Source organism: Lepidochelys olivacea (assembly GCF_965140295.1).
Source record: "Lepidochelys olivacea isolate rLepOli2 genome assembly, chromosome: 1".
NCBI classification, from domain to species: Eukaryota; Metazoa; Chordata; order Testudines; family Cheloniidae; genus Lepidochelys; species Lepidochelys olivacea.
The window spans coordinates 205,306,921-205,329,229 of NC_140411.1; the positions used below are offsets into that span (position 1 = coordinate 205,306,921).

At 47.4% G+C, this 22,309-nt stretch overlaps 1 protein-coding gene and 1 long non-coding RNA gene across 2 annotated transcripts in view; both read right to left on the reverse strand.

Moving 5' to 3' along the window:
• LSAMP (limbic system associated membrane protein) overlaps positions 1–22,309 on the reverse strand; it is a 1,389,250-nt gene that overhangs the window by 1,188,182 nt on the left and 178,759 nt on the right. The window lies entirely within an intron of this gene.
• LOC311511237 overlaps positions 1–22,309 on the reverse strand; it is a 67,294-nt gene that overhangs the window by 2,335 nt on the left and 42,650 nt on the right. The gene's annotated exons all lie outside the window — the stretch shown is intronic.

The window sequence follows — 22,309 nt, forward strand, 5'->3', positions numbered from 1 at the left end:
GTTGCCTTGCCCAGTCTACGCAATGTGGCTGAGGGGCAGCAATGCAGACAGTCAGACACATAGTGGAGGAGTGAAGACTGGAGGGTGGACTGCACCACCATAGTCCCACTTAATGATGCAGCAGTTAGATGGCTGGACAATCTAGATATTGACTTGTGACACACACACAAGAAGAAAACAAGCAATGGTGTGTTGTGTTTGTCTGCTGATGCTGAAACAACACAGTGATCATTTACCATACACAGAATCCCCTTGGAGGCAGTAATTTTTTAATTATTATCATCTATTTATTTTGCGGTAGCCCAAAGCAAGGGCTGGAGCCCCTGTTGTGCTAGGCACTGTACATGCATGTAACAAAAAGACTGATCTTCCCAAAAGAGCTTACGATCTTAGCATGTGATGGGAGACCCCAGGTGGACAAAAGAGACAGAGAGGGGACAGATGAAGGGAGAGAAAGGACATGCGTGGCACAGCACACAAACTGCCTAGTAGTCATGCTCCAATGTTCTTCTTGTAGGGATCATGAGGGAGGTGAGTTCTGAGGAGGGATATGAAGGATAATGTAAGGGCTTTATGGATATTTATAGAGAGCAAAAAGTCAATTGTTATGGAAACAGCCTACACATACATTCTAGTCCTCACCATGCAATGGGCGGTTGTTACACAGCTCCCCTCTGGTGCTGTAACTATGCAATGGGCGGTTATTACAGCTCCCCTCTGGTGCTGTAACCATCCCTGAGCTTCAGGGTCCCAGCTCTAGTGCTGAAAGGGTAGTTTAGTCTCCAGGCCCATTGAGTCCTAACAAGGGGGTGCTCACTGCTTGGCATGATGATTTTTGCCATGTAGACCTCTGCCCATTGGCACTAGGCTGAGACTAACCCAAGAGGGCAGCAGGATCTAGAGGTTTGAGAATAGGGCGGGGAGCCATTAATTTGTCATTTCGAATCCCGGTATTACCACTGACTTGCCATTGTATATTGACTTGGAAAAGTCCCTCTGTGATTCCATTTCCCATCTGTAAAATGGAGATCATCATACTTCCCTGACTCATTGGGGGGTTGTGAGGATTGTGTATCAACTGTACAGCAGACTGACAATATAAGTATAGATCACTGAAGAGCCTGATGTTTCCTCCCGACACCAGATTTGAACTAGCAAACTATCCACAGTCCTCACACAGCTGCCATCGTCATAGCACCTCACAATCTGTAACACATTTATCCACACACAACATCCCTGTGAGGCAGGGCAGTGCTATTATCCCCCTGTTAAAGATGAGGAAAGCAGAGGCTAAGGCTCAGACCCTCAAAGGTATTTAGGCTCCTCCTAACTTCCATTGAAATGTGTGACTCACCCCAAGTTCATGCAGGAAGTCTGTGTCAGAGCAGGGAATCAAACCCAGGTCTCCCATAGTCAAGGCTAAGACCCAAACCCACTAGATCACTCTTTCTCCTAGCTTTGCCACTACCACTGCAACTTCATACCAGTCCCCTGAGCCATCCAGTGCTTAAAGAGTCTGCCGTGTGCTCAGAAACTATTACGAGGAAAATTGGTGCATGCAAGATATTCACAACAAAACGCAAAATAAATAAGAGTTTCTTCACCTTTTGGTTCACATAGAGACATTCGCTATTTTCATCAAATTTTTGCCTCAAAAAAGTGGGACAATTTTGAAGACAGAGAGGTCATTTTCTGTGCAAAAACAGCCGTCTAACACACAGGGATACTTCTGCAGCAAAAATGCTACCCTTTGAACTTGTGTCTTTGCTGTCAAGCTACACAGTTTGCCAAAGGTTGTAGAAAAAGTAACACTCCCATATTCCAAATTTGCCCTAACCTAGAGGGTGAACATTTTGATTTGAATCCTTCAAGATCAAGAAGGATTCAACCAAGCTACCTTGTCTCTAGGTTTCCAGCCCAATCATAGCCAGGGATATGCCAGTAATGGGGTTTTGTATGGTGAATCCTTTGATGACCAAAGTACTGTGGGTTGGAGAAGCAGCAATAATCCCCTTCCTGTTTCTTTCTCACACACCAACACGTGTTGCACAATGCTCACTCTTTTTGAAAACAATCTGAATAAAGATTGAAAGGGTGGGCACTTCCTAGTAGGAGGTGGGGAAATTGAAAAAACTGACACCTCCTACAGGTGGTTCTTGGCATTTCCCCTCATATTTAAACTCATTTTGCTGTCTTGGAGAGCCAAATTCAGAAGGCATCTATAAGATGGTTGTAAGCTAAACTTCCTTATACTTGCTTAGAGCCAGCTACATCTACTCACTCCCACTGTTCCCCTGTGTAAGGGAGCCTAAGTAGGTTTAAATTATATATCAAGAGGCCAGAAGAAAGTATACGCTAAAGTCTTCCCCCAGCGCTCATTAACATTCACCTTCTTACACAGTTACAGCTTGGCATGTGAGTTTTACCAGCTCAGATGCCCTGACACATGGGAAAGCGGGTTTGAGGTGTCTATGCTGCACCACTCTAAGCATCACTTCCAAAATTTGGCTCAAGAAGTACAGTCCTGAGAGCTAAGGGTCACACTGTTACTTTCAAAGAGGCATGCAAACTTTTGGTTGCTTAGCTGAACTTCCAAACTTTTTAAGGTTCATCCAGGTCTGGTAATAACAAACTTATCACACTGCCTTGAAAAACACAGCCAGGCTTGTCAGGGCTTCCACCCCCTGCAACAAAAGAGACTTAAGTTTCATTAAAAGTTTCTCTCAGGTTATTACCCTCTGCTTCCTTTAGTCTGGAGTGGTCCTATACCATGCCATAAAAATAATGAAAGTAAATGTTCTCTGTGCCCAGGCAGGAACTCCAGACCACCAAAGATGCATTCACAGGGGGTGGGGGGGGAGGGAAACAAGAGGAAAAACCTGCTTCTTCCTCAGACTTCAAGAGACAGGCAAGACAGAGATTGTTACAAAGGAAAAATAATGCTGCTTTCCACTTTAATAATGATTTATCCTTCCATCCAAGAACCGCAGAGTACTTTATACACACACTAATGAATTAACCCTCACAACACCTGCTGCAGAGTATGTCAGTATCGCTGTCTCCTTAGTGTACAGGCACAGAGGAAACCAAGGCAGAGCGAGGTGATGTAACCTGCACAAGTTACACAGCAAGTCTGTGGCAGAACCAAGGACAGAACCCAGGACTCCTGTCGTCCCCTCCTCTTCTTTAGCTACGAGACCAGCCTTCCTTCCATAAGGGGAGGCGATGGAGCCATGATAAGCTGTTGCCATCGAAAGGCTCTTTGTGGCCTGTGTGGAATGAGTTTGGTGTGTCTTCGTCTGGGTCCCAAGTGGCAAGAGCCACATCAAAACGACCCTTACACTGAGAACTAGTTGTCCTCTTTATTGGCAGTTTCAGCGGAGAGGCCAACGACCGAGCAGGCCGTGGAAAGATAATTCCCCTCACATCCCGAGAAAGGGTGTTTCCAGGACAGAGGTGACATGCATTAGTAGAGGGAGGTGTGGGGAAGTTTGCCCTTCTGCTGCCTGTGTGACCTCTGCTCTGGGAATAAATACTCACTGTTGAACTGGCCCTTTTAATAGCACAAAGTTAAAAAAGATGAGGGGAAAAATGCACATCGTACGCTATGCAGCACTGGTCATGGCTCCATGACATAAACCATTTGCTCCACCATTGGACTAGCTGTAAATCCTAGCGCGACACAGAGACAGGTAGATTAAAAGACTCTAAATGATTCAATATTTTATACATACTCCATATACTTCAGCCATGAAGAGGATGCTGCAGCATGACAAGCTTTGGAGACTTTATCTTGCTGCAGGAGCTGAAAAACGGTGATTTTTAACAGTGACACAATAGTTAGAGATGCGTGTGTGTGCTGGCAGATGCGTATACCAGTGCACCAGCTAGTGTGTGTGTTTTTGGCAGGTTTGCATATGGGTGCATGGTTTCATGTTGGTGGATGTGTACTGTGTGTTTCGTTCAGTGTGGATGTGTCATTTGTGCATAGGTGTAATATTTGTGGTGGCCATGTGTGTCAGTGCTGGGGCACATGCGTGTGTCTTTTGCTGTGCATTGGTTTGTGAGAGTGTGTATGTTGGTATGTGTCTATATGTGGGCTGGTGGGTACGTACTGAGGGCGTGTGTGTGTTTGGTTGTGTCTAAGTTTATTATTATCCTCAAGCACTTTCTCAGCTGCAGCTGTAACACCAGATTCACCCCAACCCTCATACACACAGTCTCTTGTCTTTGTTCCAGGCTGAAGATACATTGGCCCAGCCCCAGCTTGTTTCAAACACAGTCCCCGGTGCTCCTTTAGGAGGCAGAGAATCAAAAGGCAGCTACTTCAGCAGCAGGTAGGAGGATGCTGCAGGCGCAGCTGACGTGCACAGCACCTGTAAAGCTCAAATGCTCTCCAAGAGCAAGCATGCAGCCCGTCCCCTCTCCAGGAACCAGTTAAGGCCCTGAGAGCCGTAGGTGCACTGGGCACTGCTCTTCCATCAAGCTGGCCACACTTTCCTGTGCTGGGTGTGTGCCATGTGGCAAATGGGTTTGCGGCAGCATTTGCTCTCCTGAGGAGCAGGCCCTGAGATGCAGCTGCCCATGCCCAAGAGAGCCCACCAATGTCATGTGTCCAGGGTCCTGGCAGGGAGAATAAGCTTCTGACAACGCTGAACAAGGAACTTGATCAAAGTAAGGAAAACACTATTAAGCCGTAAGCTACATTGTCTGTTTCTGCTTCACAGCAGAGCTTCTGCCTAGAACCTTCCCTGGCCCCTTCCTGCTACAGATTTAAAGAAACAGGACATCCATTTCATTACAGCCACTTCTACTCACGGGGACCTCCTGCCAGGAGAGGCTCCAGGCTTGAGCTATATACTATTAAGATGGATGGACGGAGCCTGACTGACGAGAGGAGGGGGTACAGCAGCAGCACCAGCAAAGTGAGCTTTTCAGGGGGGAAATATTGAGTCAAGCAAACAGACCCAGCCCCTAACCTAAAACTCCAACTCAGCAGTTTTTGATGCTCAAATAAGTTCCCTTAACTGTATCTTCTCTCCTCCACCTCTAACCTCTTCCTGGTCTGGACACCCCTCTACAGTTCCGGAGTCCAGCGGGCACCAGGAGAAGAAACGCAGACAGACGTAGATACTGCTCAGAGACCAACTCGGATTGGTTGGCTCAAGCACTATGGATTTCCATGACCAAGTATTTACCAGCCACTCCTGGACTGGTGAGCCCAGGCTGACTAGTGTTGTCAGGTGGGACCCATGTCCCAGTCCAGGAAGGAGTAGACAATGCCAGCTGAGGACTTGCTTGGAGAATTGGGGTATTCTGATCAAAGCTCTGAGGCTGTGAAACCCGGACAAACTGAAACAAATGGGTTGGCTTGCAGCCCGTGGGGAGCCAATGTGCTATGCGGGCATCTCTGTCATGCGCACAAACTAAGGTCCCTTTGTTTCTCAGGGGTGACTCAGGGAGTGTGTACCCCAGACAGACTCATTGCCAGGAACAGAAAGTTAACAAGTGAAGTGGAAGCCCAGGTTATCCCTTCCGTGCTGGACCAGCTGGGCACATAACAGTGCAGCTGAAGGGGGTTACACTAGTATGGCTGGATGTTCCAAGGCAGGGGTGGCCAAACTGCAGCTCTTTCACTGTGAATGTGTGGCTTGTATCTCTTCCTACCAGACTTGGGGGGGGGGAGCTCAGGGCTTCTGCCCTGCAGTGGGGTGGTGGGGCAAGCGGCTTCTTCTGCCCAGCAGGGAGGGCAGTCTTGGGGCTTCAACTCCCCGGGGTGTGCCTGCCGGGGCTTGATGCTTCAGCAGGAGTGGGGCTGAAGCCCTAAGCCCAGACAGGCACCTCCTACGGGACTGAAACCCGGAGACCCCTCCTACCTCTAGGGCTGAAGCCCCAAGCTCCAATAGGTGCCTCCCGCAGGGCTGAAGCCCTGAGATCCCCCTCCCTGCAAGGCAGAAGCCTCTAGCTCCACCATACCGCTGCAGGGCTGAAGCCCCGAGCCCCGGCAGGCACACCCTGGCTCTTGAACTTCTGAAGATTGTTGGATGCAGCTCGGAGGGTCAGTAAGTTTAGCCGCCCCTGCTCCAAGGCACAGAGTCAGCCACTTAGTACCTCTTAACGCTGGTAACCTATGGGGGGGCACTGATACCGACTGGCATCTGAACTCCCCCACCATGCCCTGCTGTCTTCCTCACTCCTGTCCTTCATCACATAAAGCCTCAGAATGTAAAATCCCACTGGCAGGGTGAACTCCACTGAGCAACAATGAGATCCTGAAGGGGGAAAAAAAGACAACTGCCTCCCTAAAGGGATTTTAAGGTTCCCAGGCAGTAGCAGCAGGAACCTATCCTCAGCTCCATCACTAGGGTTGCACAAACTGAGCACTCGCACATTTTTCCAGTGTGTAAAGCACCAGCGACAGGAGAATTCTACTGCAGTTTTCTTCCTCTAGCCATCTCTTTCCTTCCTGCTGGCCGAGTAGCAGCCATGGGAGGTAGGATTCCCACTTGTCCCCCACGCTGGTGTGATAAATAATCTGAAAAGGATTAATTAAAGATCACAGCTGCTAAACCAACGGGGCTCCCGGCCTCAAATCTCAGCCGTAGAACTTCCTCCCCATCCCGCCGCACCGCACACATTGCAATCGCTGCTGTAGGCCAAGTGCGACACCGACAGGAGTCCTTTCTCCAAGCGGCCCTTGCCGTTTCAGGCCGTTAGGCTTTGGCTCCGCTCTAATAACCCCATCCACACATAAAGAGAATCAGTGAGGATTTATACATAGAGAACAGACACACACCCTGGGCTAACACACCAGCTGAGTGGGAGGAAGCCACCCTGTGCACCAAGCCCACGCTGGGGTGGGGCTGGGATGGGCACATATGGGGAAATAGGGGAAGGAGAATCACACACAGCCGACTGCGGGGAGGGATATATACGTAGAGGTCATGGAGGGCAAAGTGGGGAGAGACACACACACACCTAACATGGTGGGGCAGAGAGAGGCGGAGTCTCACTTGCACATAGGGCACGGGGGAACAAGGAGAGGGAAAATTTGACAGATACAGGGCATGGGGGACAGAAAGAAGGGGAATGACACCCACCCAAGTTTGGGGCATGGGGGAGAAGAGGGAGGGGGAGTCATACACAAGTGGGGGCAAAGACGGGGGAAGCACACCCACATGCATCCCTGCATGGCGATCTGCACTGGTGTTTGTTCTGCCCAAACAGCCCACAGGTTGTGTCTGAAACCTCCTAGCAAAGAGCTAGCGAGCACAGATGCCTGAAACCCTAGGAGCGCTGAGCCTCTGTTGCATTAGAAAAGCATGTATATGAAGGACACCCTCCACCTGCCCATGCCCCTTCTCCCCAGGCACCCTCTGCCTATACCTCCCAACACACATTACCAGTTGCTGCACTGTGGGAAAGACTCTGCCCCAGAGCCATGGGAGAGTAGAACCTCCCTCCTTCCACTGCCCACCCTTAACTCTGCCTCTTGGGTTTGGGTGACGGTCTGGATCACAAGAGAGAGTGGAATTAGAAAGAGCTCCATTGAGCAGTGGGACTGGCAGAATGGAATGGGGTGGGGAGTCTCTCCTAGGTGTGTCACCAGTTCAACTCTAGCCCAAATCAACTGTGACTGAGAGTTGTTCTTATCTAATGGGTGATCAGTGTCCTGTATGAAACTTAATCCACTGCCCCTTGAGAGGTGAAGGGCTGAATAGCTCACAGGACTACTCATTAACCCCGAGAAGTGACCTAAGTAAGCTCCACTAGTGCAAATTGCCTCTTTCCTGCTCTGCACTTGGGGTTTGCACCAGTGCAGCCGCTGTGGTGACTGGCCATTGATTGCTGGAACTGGGGCAATTTCACAATGCAGACAAGGTCCAGGACTTTACCTGTCAATTGATGCCATGTTAAAAGGCACCTGTAGCATTAACTCTAAAAACTTCCCTGTCCCCCAGCTTCTCAATGTGAGACTCTTCCATCCACTTTTAATTCTGGGGTCAGACTGTTTGTCCATGATCATCTTCCTTGTGCCTGCCACGAGGGAGATACCCTACAATTGTCCCCATCAAAGCGATTCCACTCATGCCCAGGTTGAGGACCCCAAGGGTACGTCTACAGGTCGAGCTGGAGGTGTACATTACAGCTCAACAAGACAGATCCATGCTACTTCTGATCGAGTGAACGCACTTTAAGTAAAGTAGATGCGATAGCATGAAAGGCAGGAGGGGGCTTGCCTCCCATAGCACCTACCCATCACAGACACCAGGCACGTACCTGGGGCAGCTAACCCCTCCTGTCGCTCACGCTGTCACAGCAACACTATTTTTAGCACAGTCGCTCAATCAGAGCTAGAACGGATATATCTCCTCGAGATGGGAACTAAGCCTCCAGCTCACAGTGTAGACATGCCCTCTGGGTGGGGCGGTTGATATCCTGCTGCTGTGAGCATCTCTGCCTGATTAAAGAGAAGGACTCAAATCCAGATTTTCAGAGGAGCTGAACATGGACGGCTCCCATCGACCTCAGCTGAAGCAGTGTGTACAGGTGGATGGGAATTTTTCAACAAACCTTTCCTTGCCAAAAAATACCAAGTCATCAAACTGAAATGGTCAGTAACCCAGGATCAGTTTTGAAGAATCCCCCAACTTGAAAGCGTTTGGGGAAAAACGTTTTGAAATTATTGAGACGTCGCATTTCGATATTTCTGAACCGGGAAGTTTTCAGTTTTTCGCTGAAACAACTTTTCATTTTGAAATGTTAGTAGATGCAGATGACAATTAGGTTAAAAAAAGGTCAAAATCGAAACAAAATATTTTGATTGACCAGACCCATTTTTTATTTTTCAGATTTTCAGTTTGCAAAAAATGTGAAGAGATTTCAACTTTTTGTGTTGATTTGGGATGGCAAAATATTTCTCTCTCACCATTTGTGGTGGGATGGGAAAACCATTGTCCTGCCCACCCAGTATTGGGTGCTCAGCACTTCAGAAAACCAGGCCCTGAGAGCTAGATTCACAAAGGGATTTAGATGCTACCTGCCACTTTAGGGAGTAGCCATAGCCTAGAGCCGGATTCACCGCACTGTCCACTTTGTAAGTGTCCCCACAGGGGCCAAACTGGGAGATGATTAGGACTGAGTGATTAACCAGTTAACAAGGGGATTCAGCTTGCCAGCAGGGAACTGTTAAATGGCAGACAGGAAGGGAGAGAGGAGGACTGGAAGGAAGGGCAAAGAAACCCAGGATCTCAGAGAGGTGACACCTCTCTCCCCACCTGCTCACCCTGTGCCTAGGGAGTACGTTGAAGATTGGGAAAAGCCTTATGGTGATGGGACATGAAGCTGCATAAGACACTGTAAATAGAGTACACTGTGGCGAACATATGTATCCGTGTGCAAGGACTGCTTACAAAGAGAAATCCGGGGTGAGGAAGCCCACCCCGGGACAGCGTCTAAGTTCCAGATTTAGACACCACTGGCATTCACAAAATGCCCACTCAGCTGCTGCTTAACTCTGTGGGCACCTAAACTCCAGCACAATTCATGCCTGAATCCCTTTGTGAATCTACCCTTAGTCTCCAGCCAAATTAAGTTATCAGCATTCACGCTCCAAACAAAATCCTGAATCTAAATACCCCTGGGACCCAGACTGAACGTTATACTCTCTCTCTAATGGAGATCCCATCTCTGAAACATCATCAATAACAAGAGTTATCTGTCTTCTTTGTGATGCCAACAAAAAACAGTCCCACGGCTCGAGCAACACCTCTTTCTCCAGGAGGTGCTCTTTGTGCACGCCGGTGTCTGCCATCTACCTCACTCCTTTGCGTGCACCCTCCCCTGCTTTGCTTCTCATTCCTTTGCTCAGCAAGGCTGGCATTTAAGAAACACTTATTCCAATCCATTTCTACCCTTGTACAGCAATTGGGTGTCATTTAGTTTGATTTAACCAATTTACTCCTATGAATTAATTGGTTAATAAGCCATCTGTATGCATCAGTCACACTCACGCACACGGACATGCTCACACACTTGTCCTTGTTTAATAACAGGCTGTGGGGCGTGATGGGGCGTGGGGAGTGAGGGTTAATTTAACTCCCCAGGGAATGGCGAACAAAGGACCTTCTCTAGCATTACACTGACCTTGACCTCTGAGTAGAGCAGTGGAATCAGCTGGCTGGGGTAATTCAGGAACAATCAACACCATTACTAGAGAGGTATGCAGGCTACAGTTTGAGATCAAGAATCTCAAATACCCCAACCTGTTTTTTTGGTGGGGGGAAATGGGGGGAAATATGGGGTTTAGATTCAGGCTTATTGGAGAGTGTGTGAAATTTGGATCTGCATTCAAAATCTACTGCAGTTTTGGGCACTCATCGCTGAAGTGTCTGATTTAGGTACTATTTCTAATAAGTACCAAAATACTGATTTCAATTTATATTTCTATACCAAAAAAAGGCACCTCTCCTAGGCTCCAAGCAGTTTAACTTTATGTATAACCCCCCCGCCAGCCGTTCAAAACAATAACAAACCAACCAAAAAAAAAAACATATCCAGCAACATATCTCAACCTACACAAAAGCACTCATCAACCGGCTGATAGAAACAACACCTCCCTTTCCCTGGCTGCCCATACATCTCAGCCATCCTCACAAGCTCAAGCAAACAGAGAAGCTTCTCAGTGTGCCCTGAAGGTTAACACATTTAGGCTATTTCAGGGTGAGGGGGAATTGAATTCCAAAGCCCAGGGAGTCCTGTGAAAAACATCCTGCCAGCAGATTCCCCCTCTTCTGTACCTAGGGAGCTGCAGCACAGATGCCTCCGCTGATGGCAGCAACGGAGCATGGGGAAAGGGGCAACCTCTCAAGTCAGATGCTCCCAAGCCAGTTAAGACATCACAGGTGAGAACTAGAACTTGAAACTACCTGGAAACTAATAGGCAGCCAGTGCAGGTCATGGACCTTCTGCTTTGCATGTCCCTGGCTTGAAACTCCCTCAGTATAGGGGCTGCTGCATTCTGCATCAACCAACATGTAAGACACAGCCCCATGCAGACTGCATAGTCCACTGATCTCAAGGCAAGTGAGGAATGGATCCGGGGAGCCAGGTCCACACCCAAAAGCAACATGATGGGGGGGCCCAGTCTGGGAGTGCTAAAGAAGCATCATGCTTAGCCCTTAGGGCTGGGGAGATGGGGCATACCACTGCTGAGCATGACAGGGCAGTAGCCCATTCTAGCTGCCTCTGGGGCTCTTCCCTCCTCCCCCACCCCCCAAGGGTCTCCTTGTCATCTGAGACACAAGTAAATGGGATTCAGGTTCTGGAGGCAAGGGGGCAAGATGAGTACCAGGGACACAAGTGCAAAGAACAAGTACCTGTTCCCCCAGGAAAATGAAATTACCAGAGTTCACTTAAATGGATCCCATTAAAGCAACACACACTGCTCAAAGAATAACATTCTCTGTGCACTGAAGTGAAACACCTACAGAAACACAGGGAGGCTGTTTGAAATGGCTCCCCTGAGACAGGGAGGGGATAAACCTCTCTACAGCAAGCTCAGCCCACCTAGTGCACCCCATGGGGAGAATGTAAGTGGAAAAAACGACCTGGTTAAACTAAGGAGGGAGCCCGACAAACAACAACCCCAGTGTATGTGCATGTGTGGGATCCTAATAGACTATATAACAGAGGTCTAGACTGTATAAGGCCTTTGCAACTGGTTGTGAGGAATGTGCTTGTATGGCACACCAGGAGCTAAACCTCAGACAACCCCACATAAAAAAGACCCCTCTGTTAAGGTGACATTTAAGGTTGCAAGCACGCATCAATGGTCTAAGTGCATTCTGCCTCTCAGGAACACTGGAAACCTATGAAATACAGACTGCACTCCCCCCACAGCATCATACTACCTTAAATCTGCCCACCACCGTGATACCGTGAAAAAAATTGATCAGAAACACATGCTAACCTACCTATCCATAACCAACAGCTTCATGTGATCAGGGACCACAGAGGCTCAAATGGGTCAGGTGGAATCCTGTAAGCGGTTGTGCTGCTTGACAGCTGTTTTTAAGGCCATGCACAACACGCACACAAGAATGTTACAGATTCCTGATTAGACAGGTAGCATGCTGAAGGCACTTGCCTCCCACTCACCTTTAAGGGTCTGATTCTGCCAGGTGCTAAGGCACGCAGGGGCAGATTTCAAAGGTATCTATATAAGGCAAATAGGCACCTAGTGGGATTCTCTAAAGTTAGTCATAGAACTAACTCATCCCCATATCCAGACCTCTTATATCCAGGTCATGCTATCAGTACACTGACATAAAAAAGGCAGAGATCAGTGTGTTGGCAAATCATCCCACCTAGTACTGGACACGTGTATGTCACACTACGGAACAAATTATTGTTATTATACAGTGGTACTGCAGTAGTGCCCAATCAGGACTGTGGTCCCACTGTGGTAGGTGCTGTGCAAACAAAGAGACAGATACAGTCCCTACTTTGATGAGATTATAGAGGAAGCTAGATCGCATCAGGTGGAGACTGGGGTTGGGGAAACTGGAGGGTGAGTCAGGACTTCTTCCACTCTTGAATTCTGTCTCAGCCCTGCCTAGCTGTTACTAGAAAGCGAGTTCCCGGGAGACATCAGTGGGCATTTAGCTACGCATGGAAAATATGAGCAAGTGCAAAAAAAAAATCAACTTTCTGTTCTCCCAAAGTTAAAAATAACACATGAATGAATGGAAGAAAGTCCACAGGAGCTCACAGTCACTGTGAACTTCATGGCACCAAAAGCACTTTCTTTGAACTGGCCTGTGCCTTTGTCAGGGCTGCATTTTCAAAAGGTTTACCTCTATTTCTGATAGAGACGGGTGAAGCTCAAAAGATCCAGAGGATCAGTTGAGTTTGACTAAGTGCTCATCATTTCCCATCCAAACCATCCAAATCTCCTGGGCCTGTGTTTCCCTTCCCTCCCCCACTTCTTTCCCTGCCTGTGAACAGCTCCCTGGTCTTTCTCTTCTCTTTTTCCTGCTGATAAAACCTCATATGATCTAAAAGCGTCTCCAACGAAAACGCAAATGGTGTTAGCAAATGTGCATTTGAGCTCCGCATGGTCCCAGGATTTTCGGAGTACTAAAACCCAATTAGGTAACACTCAGCAGCTACAGTGAGAGGGAGTGGTACAATCTCACCACGACTAATAGGGTTTTTAATAATAGATGGGCCTCTCTCTGCGATGTTGGAGAGGGAAGCTGAAGTGGTTTCAGTTGCAGTGCATCTTCTGGCTGCTGCTCAATGAAAGGAGAATGAATATTACATGAAAGTGGGGATTAACTTGCCCTCCAAGCCTATTATTACTACAAGGGAGATCCCTGCAGGTCACGGGTGAGGTTACTCTGATGGCGCAAGGTGAGGGAATCCCAATGTGCAGGGAACACGGACAATTCCCCTGTTATCTCATGAAAAGATTGGTCATCTCAAGTCAGGGCTGAGGCCTAGTGGTAGCAATGGTTGTGAAGTCCAGGAAGGAGTCAACCAGGAAAAGCTCTCTTCATCCGCAGGAGAGCAGAGTCCAGGTTGTGGACTGATGATGGAGCAAGACTGGAGGGAAACCAGGCACTGAATGAACCAGAAGAAGAATTTGCCTCTTCCTCTAGCAGGGGATGAAGCGGATGGTCCCTCAAGGTCAGGACTGGAACCATTGATAGAGCATCATGAAGAAGTTGACTGCAGGGGGAACTATAGCCCAACTCTACCTCTCCTATGTTTACAAAACCTTCACTTCATGCCTCCTTGCTCAAAACACAAATAAAAGCTGTGGAGGGCATTTGTCTTGTTGCCATAGAAACAGTTACTATAATCTCACCAAACTGTATTTATGCATCACTCCCCCCTCCAGCACTGGGCAACAGCCTGTTATTCAATGAGAAGGCTACGCTGTCCATGGAGGAGGTGGGGGTCATGCAAAGCAGCTTTGACACTCATTTTTCACTTAGACACAAGAGTTCTGGAACAGCCCACGCTCCCCTTTCCTTGGGTGTGCACACTTTTTTTTCGCCTGCTTTCTCTTCTCTGTTCGAGTGTCACATCATTTACATTTATGAAAAGAATGTCCTGGGGGGTGCATGGATAGCACAAATTGTGTATGATCAGATCAACCTTGTGCATAATACATTTGTCTGTGAATAAAGTCCCCGGGGCCCTCCCTACTGACTGACTGTCTCTGTAATGAAGTATTTGACTGTAATTTAGTTAAAGATGCTAGAGATAATAGCATGGGGGGGAAGAGAAGAAGGGAGAAAAGAGAGAATGCCACAAAAAAGCTGCCTCTAATTATAAGCTAAGATGCTACTGAAATAACTGATGGCTACAATTAAGTTGATTCCTTGATCCAGTCCCTCTAAAAAAGTGGGACAAAGGCCCATCCTATGACACCAATGGCTTCTTGTAAGCTTGATTAGGACAGTTTGGATGCATATCCTAAGTGACGGCTAAGTGATTGAATTCAAGTGGCTTTGGATCAGACCCTAAGTGTGGCCTCGTGGGTTAAAGTGAGGCATAGGATTCCTGGGTTATATCCCATTCTGACTCAATACCATACCTTGGAACAATCACTGCCTCTCTCTGAGCTTCAGTGCCCCATCTATTTCCTGGGGACAATAACACTTCGCTACCTCACAGGGGGATTGTGAGGATTCATTCATTCATAGACCTTCCCCTTTGCTGGCATGAACAGAGGGGGTCTAGATATAGCAGGTCTGACGTGGGTGATACAGAAAAGGGGTACTAGCTGAGCAGCATTATTCCCCCCAAATCAACAGATCCTGTACTCTGAACCCCTGACATGACACCAACAAAACCCCTACACCTTCTATGCTCCACTGTTGTGGACTTAGCACTGCCCCATCCTCCGACAGCTTTCTCCTCCGACATCAACTCACCTATTAATTGTACGTTCACATTCAAAGTCCTTTCGTATGCTCCATTGTCCTGTGCCCAGGCAAAGTCCTCAGGGTAAGTAATAAGGTGAGCTCCAGGACGTGGCAAAAGAAGGCGCTTGATGCAAAGCAAGCAATTGTCCCCTAAGTGTTTTGAAGAGCACCTTCATCTGGTTCATTATGACAAGGATCTGAGTCATGCCAAGCTGCAAAGGTCTCACAGTCAAGGAGAAAACTGATCTGCAGTCACTGTCAGAGCTTCCACCCCCAGCTTCTCTCTTCATCTCTCCCTCTCCTCCTCCATCAAAACGCATAAAAGCCAGAGCCAAGAAGAACCGAGAGGCTATTATAGCCCACAATAGCTTTGAAGGCACAGACGACGATGTGGGAGAAAGTGGGAGCTGGTAGAGGAAGGGGGGATTGTGTGGAATTAGAAGGTTGGGAACCTCTGCTAATGTCAGAAGCAACAAACAGCTCAGGTTGCCCAAGGGGGATGGGAAAGGGGACTGTGAAAGAGGGAACTGACCACTGGGATTTGGTAGCACTTGGGTCGTGGATCACGGGGAGCCTGGAATCAACATGCGCTCCTTTGGTTGATCGTATGATCTCCCTCCCAGAACGTGGAACAGTCCCATGCCTAGCAGGGGTTTTAAAAACATCCGACCTTTCACACATGGTAGAACTCGAGCACAATGCTTCCTGAATGAGAAACTGCTTGCGCACGTACACACACAGGACAAAGCACCAAATCCACTCCTGGTGAAAAAGGGTGGCGTGCCCAGTGCCGTGAGGTTTGCTAACACAGAGGCTGCACGTGGCCCAGTGAGGAGACAACAAGTAAATGCTGTAATACCCAGCCCTTCTAGAACAGGCCTTGCTAACATACGTGTAATGCCCACAAGCATCAGGCAGGCTGTGTTCCCTCCAACACCCAGAGATGCGTGCTTATCACTTTGTTTGCGGCTTCTCTCTGAGCCATTTTGCAGGGTTGAAGGCTATCAGGGGACTTTAATTAGAAAACCATTTTAACGAGCTGACACTCACAACAGCTGCCACCGGCTACAGGAAATTAACCCTGGTGTCAAATGAGCTACAGCACTGAGACCCAGGAGTGTGTGGCACGAGGGGGTGGCTGCCCACTGCAGCACAGAGGGTTGACATGTGCATCACATCGGTGCCTGCACCGAAAAAGGGGGCTCTCTTTAAGCCACTTTGTGGTCCCTGGCTCAGGTTCTCAGCGCCCTCAATGCCCAACTACTAAGACTGCTTTCCCCTTCAAAATGAACACACTCTGCTGAGTTTTGTACCAATCACGTGTCTCAGCTAGTCCAAGAAGAAATCCACTGTGGAGGGTGACACAGGGACAACTGCATCATTTATGGAGTCCTCAAGAAAGGACAATGCCTCTGCACTGTCCCCTGCTCTCTCTCTCACACACAGGCTAAGACACTGGAGTGGGAAGCCATGCAAGGATGCTGATTATTGTTACTGACATGTATTACAGTAGTGCCTAGAGACTCCAGCTGAGCTCCAGGCCTCCTTGTGCTAGGTCTGGTACAAACACACAGTAAGTGACAGTACTAGACAAATAGGTGGGGAGGGGAGGGCCAACTGGAGGCAAGCTGGGTGAGCCATTTACAAGGATCAGTTTATGCATGAATGTGGTACCATTTTCTGTTTGCCTTTGGTTTCACACAGCTCCACCATCTAATTACCGTATTCTCCTGTCTCCTTCCATTGACTCCTTATTTTGGCTCCTCCTAGTGTTCTCACATGGGTGTACTGCACCGACTCAGGCCCTTTAGCATTAGGTATGACAGCGTCTACTGTAACAAGGACACCTGGCTGAGTGAGTTTTAAGCAGTCCATGTTGGTTGTGCCAGGAAACCTAACTGTTTCTTTCAGCAAAGATTTTTCGTAGTGTGCTCCCGAGTCACCCAGAGCACACAACGGATGCCAGAGCACCAGTGGACGCTGGCTGCCTGGCTCAGGGCTGAACTGCCAGTGACAGTTTCCCCCTGCTTTTGTCTGCCATTGATCTTTTCCTTTGTGCCTGACATATACCATTTGCAGATCCCAGGTACTAAGGAAATCCCGGCAATGAATTCAGCACCTTTCCAGGCAAAAAAATTCGAAGCAGGACTAGAACCTACACATCTTCAAGACCAATAGCTTTGCCGCTAACAAAGCTGTTCTGCTAATGCAATCCAGGCAAGAGGCTATCCAAATAGAAGTATATTAAGTTCATCTTTCATTGCTATGGGTAGAAATGTTTACCCTGAATACTTTCTTCAGCAAAGACATCAGAGGCAACACCAGTTTTAAACAACCCTTGAACTATCTGCATCCCCATCCTCTTTTCAGTGCAGTTAGGATCTACCTTTAGTTAAAGGGACACTGTCAAATAACTCATGGGGGTAAATTCCATTTATGCCATTACATAGTTTAAATCTGGAGTAACTTCATTTACTTGATATCTTTTCAAAAACATGGATTAGAAACTTACTTTAACACAGAAGCTGAAATCTCCTCCCCCTATGAAGTCCTCCTATCCTGTGTTGGCAACAACACCTTAGCTTATTTCACCTGAAAGAATGTTAACCATCTACTGTACTTTACACCATTTATGCTCTTTGTTTACTCTGGGCATGAATCCACTGCAGAGGCGTATTTCTCTGCTCCCTACACGAGTGAAACTTCACTGATTTCAATGGTGTTACTCCTTATTTACACCAGTGTGCAATCAGAAAAATCAATCCTACACTTTTGTTTCTAGTAAGTTTCACTTCCAGACGCTGTGATGCTGAGCTGCAAATACAGCAGTAGAAGTTTTACATCTATTCATTTGTTTGAAATCATTTCCATTAGAATTTTTTTACAAATAATATCATGAAAAGCATGTTTATCTTGCTTTTTGATGGTATGTACATTTTTGTATTTTGCAGTGTTGCCAACTCTCCTGATTTTAACATGAGTCTCACAAAAGTTGATGTTTCCCTTAAAGCCCCAGCTCCTGGAGTCAAGTGACTGCATGAGCATTTCAGCCTTCATTTAAAAAAAAGAAAGTTGCTAACCCCATGGATGCAGAAAAGAAGCTTGAAAAAATGGACTGAGTGCACGCTAAAGTCTATGAAATCAGAAGGCAAAGAAAAGAAAAAGAAAAGAAAAGAAAATGTATGTTTTTAGAAATCTCATTATTTTTACACAAATTTCATGATTGGGTATGGGGCGGGAGGCACAACTCCTGATTTTTGGACTTTTGACATTGGCCATACCGATTTTACAAAACCAAAATTTTGCAACGAACTTGACCTGGAACATAGATTCCTTTAAAGACCAACTTTGCCAGGGAACCAATTTTGTTTTATTTTGCCCCTTTGGTGGTTGCTTTAGACAGATTTTCACCTTACAATAAAGGATGCAGCAGGTAGTATCACTTCCTCATTCCTATCCCCCCTCAGGTTGGAGAGTAAAGCAACAAAAATCCTCTGTTGCCAGGATCACTTGGTGCAGACATGTGGATTATAGTACAAGGAATAGGCGTCTCAAACCCTTAGGAATATGGAAAAATAAAGAGCTACCGTTGCATATAAGTGGTGCAGAAAAACATCTTCATGTTTCTCCTCTCAAAACAAGAAACACTGCACTCCCCACCCCGTATCCCACCCCAGTAAACCTAAGGATAATGGAAAATAACTGACATTTTCTTCCAAGAGTTGTTAATTAAAACAACATTAAACATGCTATGTTCAGTATTTTGTCAGGCACCGGGACAGGCTACTAAAATTATCACTAAGGGGCCTATTAGATATCATAATGTTCTCCCAGAGTAGCTAATTATGGCAATTTTTAAAGGTTCTCACTCCACCACCTTGCAAAAATCTTTTTGCTTTTATTACTTACTCACATAAAATAATCAAATGTTAACAACCTACCATGGAGAAGGCTGTGTCTGTGACACAAAGGACCCTGCGTCATAATCACAGGGGGAGGAAGGGACTTTGCAGAAGAACCTGGTGGAATCCAACAGCAATGAAGTGTTCCTTTTCCTCTTTGTCAGAGCCCTAAAGGCCTAGTGTTCCCTCTGTCTCTCAGTGGGAAGCTTGTGCAGAGAACATAGAAAACATTATCTCTGTAATGGGCCGGGACCAAAAAAGAGCCCCAGCAACCCGGATCCAAACACCCCAGACCTTGGGGAAGTTCATAAATCTTTGGGGAAGGGGCAGTCTTTGTTCTGTGTTTGTACAGAGCCTAGCATAATGGGGTCCTGGTCCATGACTAGGCTCTACAGTAAGTAATACTACTGAATATCCAGGTCTGAACTTCTGTCTCTAATAAGAGCAGATACTGTAATGCATACATACAAAGGGGATGCTTCACTGAGGCTGCTGCACACAGACAGGCTGTGGTTCTTTCTGACTCTCTAGCTCCCAGATGAAGGATATGTCTATATTGCAATCATGGGGTGCGACTGCACCTCGTGTAGACATTCCTGACGTAGCTTTAATCTAGCTAGCTCAAGTATTGGAGCAGTGGCTTGACAAGTACCTGGAAAGGCTTGTACAGCTTCACTGGTCCAGGACCCAAGCTAGCTAGATTAAAACTAGCTTGGGTGTGCTGTAATTACATCCCTTGAGTGCAGTGTATGCATACCCTAACACTGTCTGTGCTGCCTACTTTTACAGCACAGGGTCTCCTTAACTCCTGGCCTAGACTAAGCAGTCATGGAAAGCACTGCTCACTGCGCAACAGGGCCCTACACTGGCTCCGTTCAGCAGGAGCTTTTGAGGAGTTCTGACCAGCAGATATAATGACTGCTTTGTTTTCCTGATGCATTAAGGGGACCAGTTTCCCTGAAGTATCCAAGTTTGTGTGGGAGGGTGTACTCTTTCAGTGCCTGTGCCATCCACAAAGCAGCAACCTTGGCCTTCCCCTCGATGCTGTAGAAATTAGGTCAATGGCTTTTGTTTTCCCCCTTTCCACTCCTGCAAAGCACATTAGAGCTTAAATCCTCAAGACAAAACATTATTATTGTTATTATTATTATTATTATTGGGTTTTTTTACTGTGGAAGAAAATATTAATGTTATAAATAGGTGCCATTAGCATAAACAGAGCCGCATATTAATCTGCATGCTGGTGTCTCCGCTGTCAGAAGGCAGAAAGGCCCCAGAGGCCCTGCTTTCGCTGGGGAAAATAATGATGGCATTAGCTCTAATGCTAATGATAAGAAGGCTGCTGTAAATGATATGCCAATTTCTTTTGTAATCCTGTTTGGGCAAGGATTTCTTCCCTGCTCTCCATAGTGTCCACAAAGAACTACCACATCAATAAATAGCAGCATTGCCAATACTCCTGGTTTTATCATGTGTCTTGCAAGAGTTGGAGGTTTTCTTAAAGACCCAACTCCTGGAGACATGTGATTATGTGAGACTCTCAGCTTTCATTTAGACATGAAGTTTTTAGCCCAGAGAAAAGCTTGATATCCTGACCCAAATGCAACCTAGATTCTGAGAAACCAGAAATTAAGAGATCCCCCAAATGTATTGTTTCTTAAAAATCTCATGATTTGTGGGGGACCTGATTCCTGATTTTTTTTTAATTCTTCGGCATGGTGATACTGAAATATTCAAACACAGCAGAAGCCCTGGTGGGGAAGGAGAACTCTTGGAGCTGGTAATGAACATAACAATGGCCAACTAAAGATGGGTCCTGGGTGCAAAGAACAGAGCTGGACCCTAACTTCACCGAGGCTCATGTGTGTGTAGATCCAGCATTTGGTTCTGCCCATGAAAGAACTATGCACTAGATCCAAACTATTATAAAACTTCAGGGACGGTTGGAACTGGGGTTGTGGGTTCCACTCAGCCACAAAGTTCAAACCTAGATTATACTATCCTTGGGTTTGTAAAAGTGACAGGACTTGGCTGTGATGAATACAAAGAAGAGAAGCTACTTGGTACAGACAGACCCTGTGGCTCTCTCTGAATTCCTAGCTCCTGGACTAACTAGTACCTCAAGTCACTGCACAGGAGTCCCCTGGCCTGGATTCAGCAGTTATGGAAGGTACTGCTGGCTATGTTACAGGGTATTTGCATCCTGGATTATGGTGCTGCAGCACCCATATGGAAAACACTCACTACTGAGCTCAGCTAAAAACCATTGTCCATACGTTTTCCTTTGTTCATTTGCTCTTTTGGTGCATATCCTGAAGTCATGGGATGGAGCTCACCATAGGGAAATTTAGGATGACTATCTGGGGGAAAAATCTTAACAGTGAGCAACTGGCCCAGAATACACCTGTGGAGTGTACCTGCCCTGGAGGCCACGGATCCAGGACTGGCAGGGTGAGCAAGGGAAAAATCCTCAGATGTAGAAAGATCCTAAGAGGACTGGAAATGATAGAGCCTAGTGAGTAGTAGGAAATGGGTCTGTCAATGAACACATGCTGCCCAGTGATGGCTTCTCTCGCCACCACAGCCTCTAGAACACATGAAGAGGGAGCAAGCCTCAGTATTTGAATGTTGGTAACTATGTGCTGCAGAGGATATGACAACAATAGGACAACCTTCATGTCACCTGAAGCCCATGTTAAGCAATAGGAGTGTCTGATGGGGCGTCCACCCCACACTGACATGTAAGGGGTTAATAGAACCCTAGGGAGGCTATGCAGGAAGCAGCAGACAGAAGAGAGGCTGTTATGAACAACCAATCAGGTCCCTGCAGGCCCATATAAGAAAAGCCGCAGGGCAGAGGAGGGTCAGTCACTACCTGGAGCTCAAGGAGGGAAGCTTGGGTTCCTAGCAGGTGGATGGAAGTGTGCATCATGGACAGAGCAGCTGCTGGCAGGGACTGGGGGAGCAAGAGGGGGTTCATGGCTGGCTGCTAGGACTGACATGCTGAGGCCTTGAGTTAAGGGTGAAGAAGGTGCTGAGATTGCGGCTAAGTGGCCCAGGGAAATGTACTGAGTAACTGGGGGGGATGCAGCATTTGGATGCTGTCTAGTGGGTCCCTAGGCTAGCACTTAGAGTAGTGGGCAGGCCTGGGTCCCCCTCCGCCTCACCGCTGGGGAAGTGGCTGGACAGTTGGACTGCCACACTAAACCCTGGAATGGGGGAGAACAGATGGTGACACAGCCGGAGGACTATGCCATGAAGAGAACACCGCCGTCCCTGGAGTGACACGGGTCAGAGAGCAGACATGATGGTGGGCGAGGCACAGTCAGGGGAGGATGTACCGACCTGCGGCGCTAATCTCCAGAGCAACCAGGAGGAGGTCCCAGTCCAGCAGCAAGAGGTGAACCCCGTGACAGAGCAGAACCAGCAAGATTTAAATGTGAAAACTGGTGCAAATGCCATTTCCAC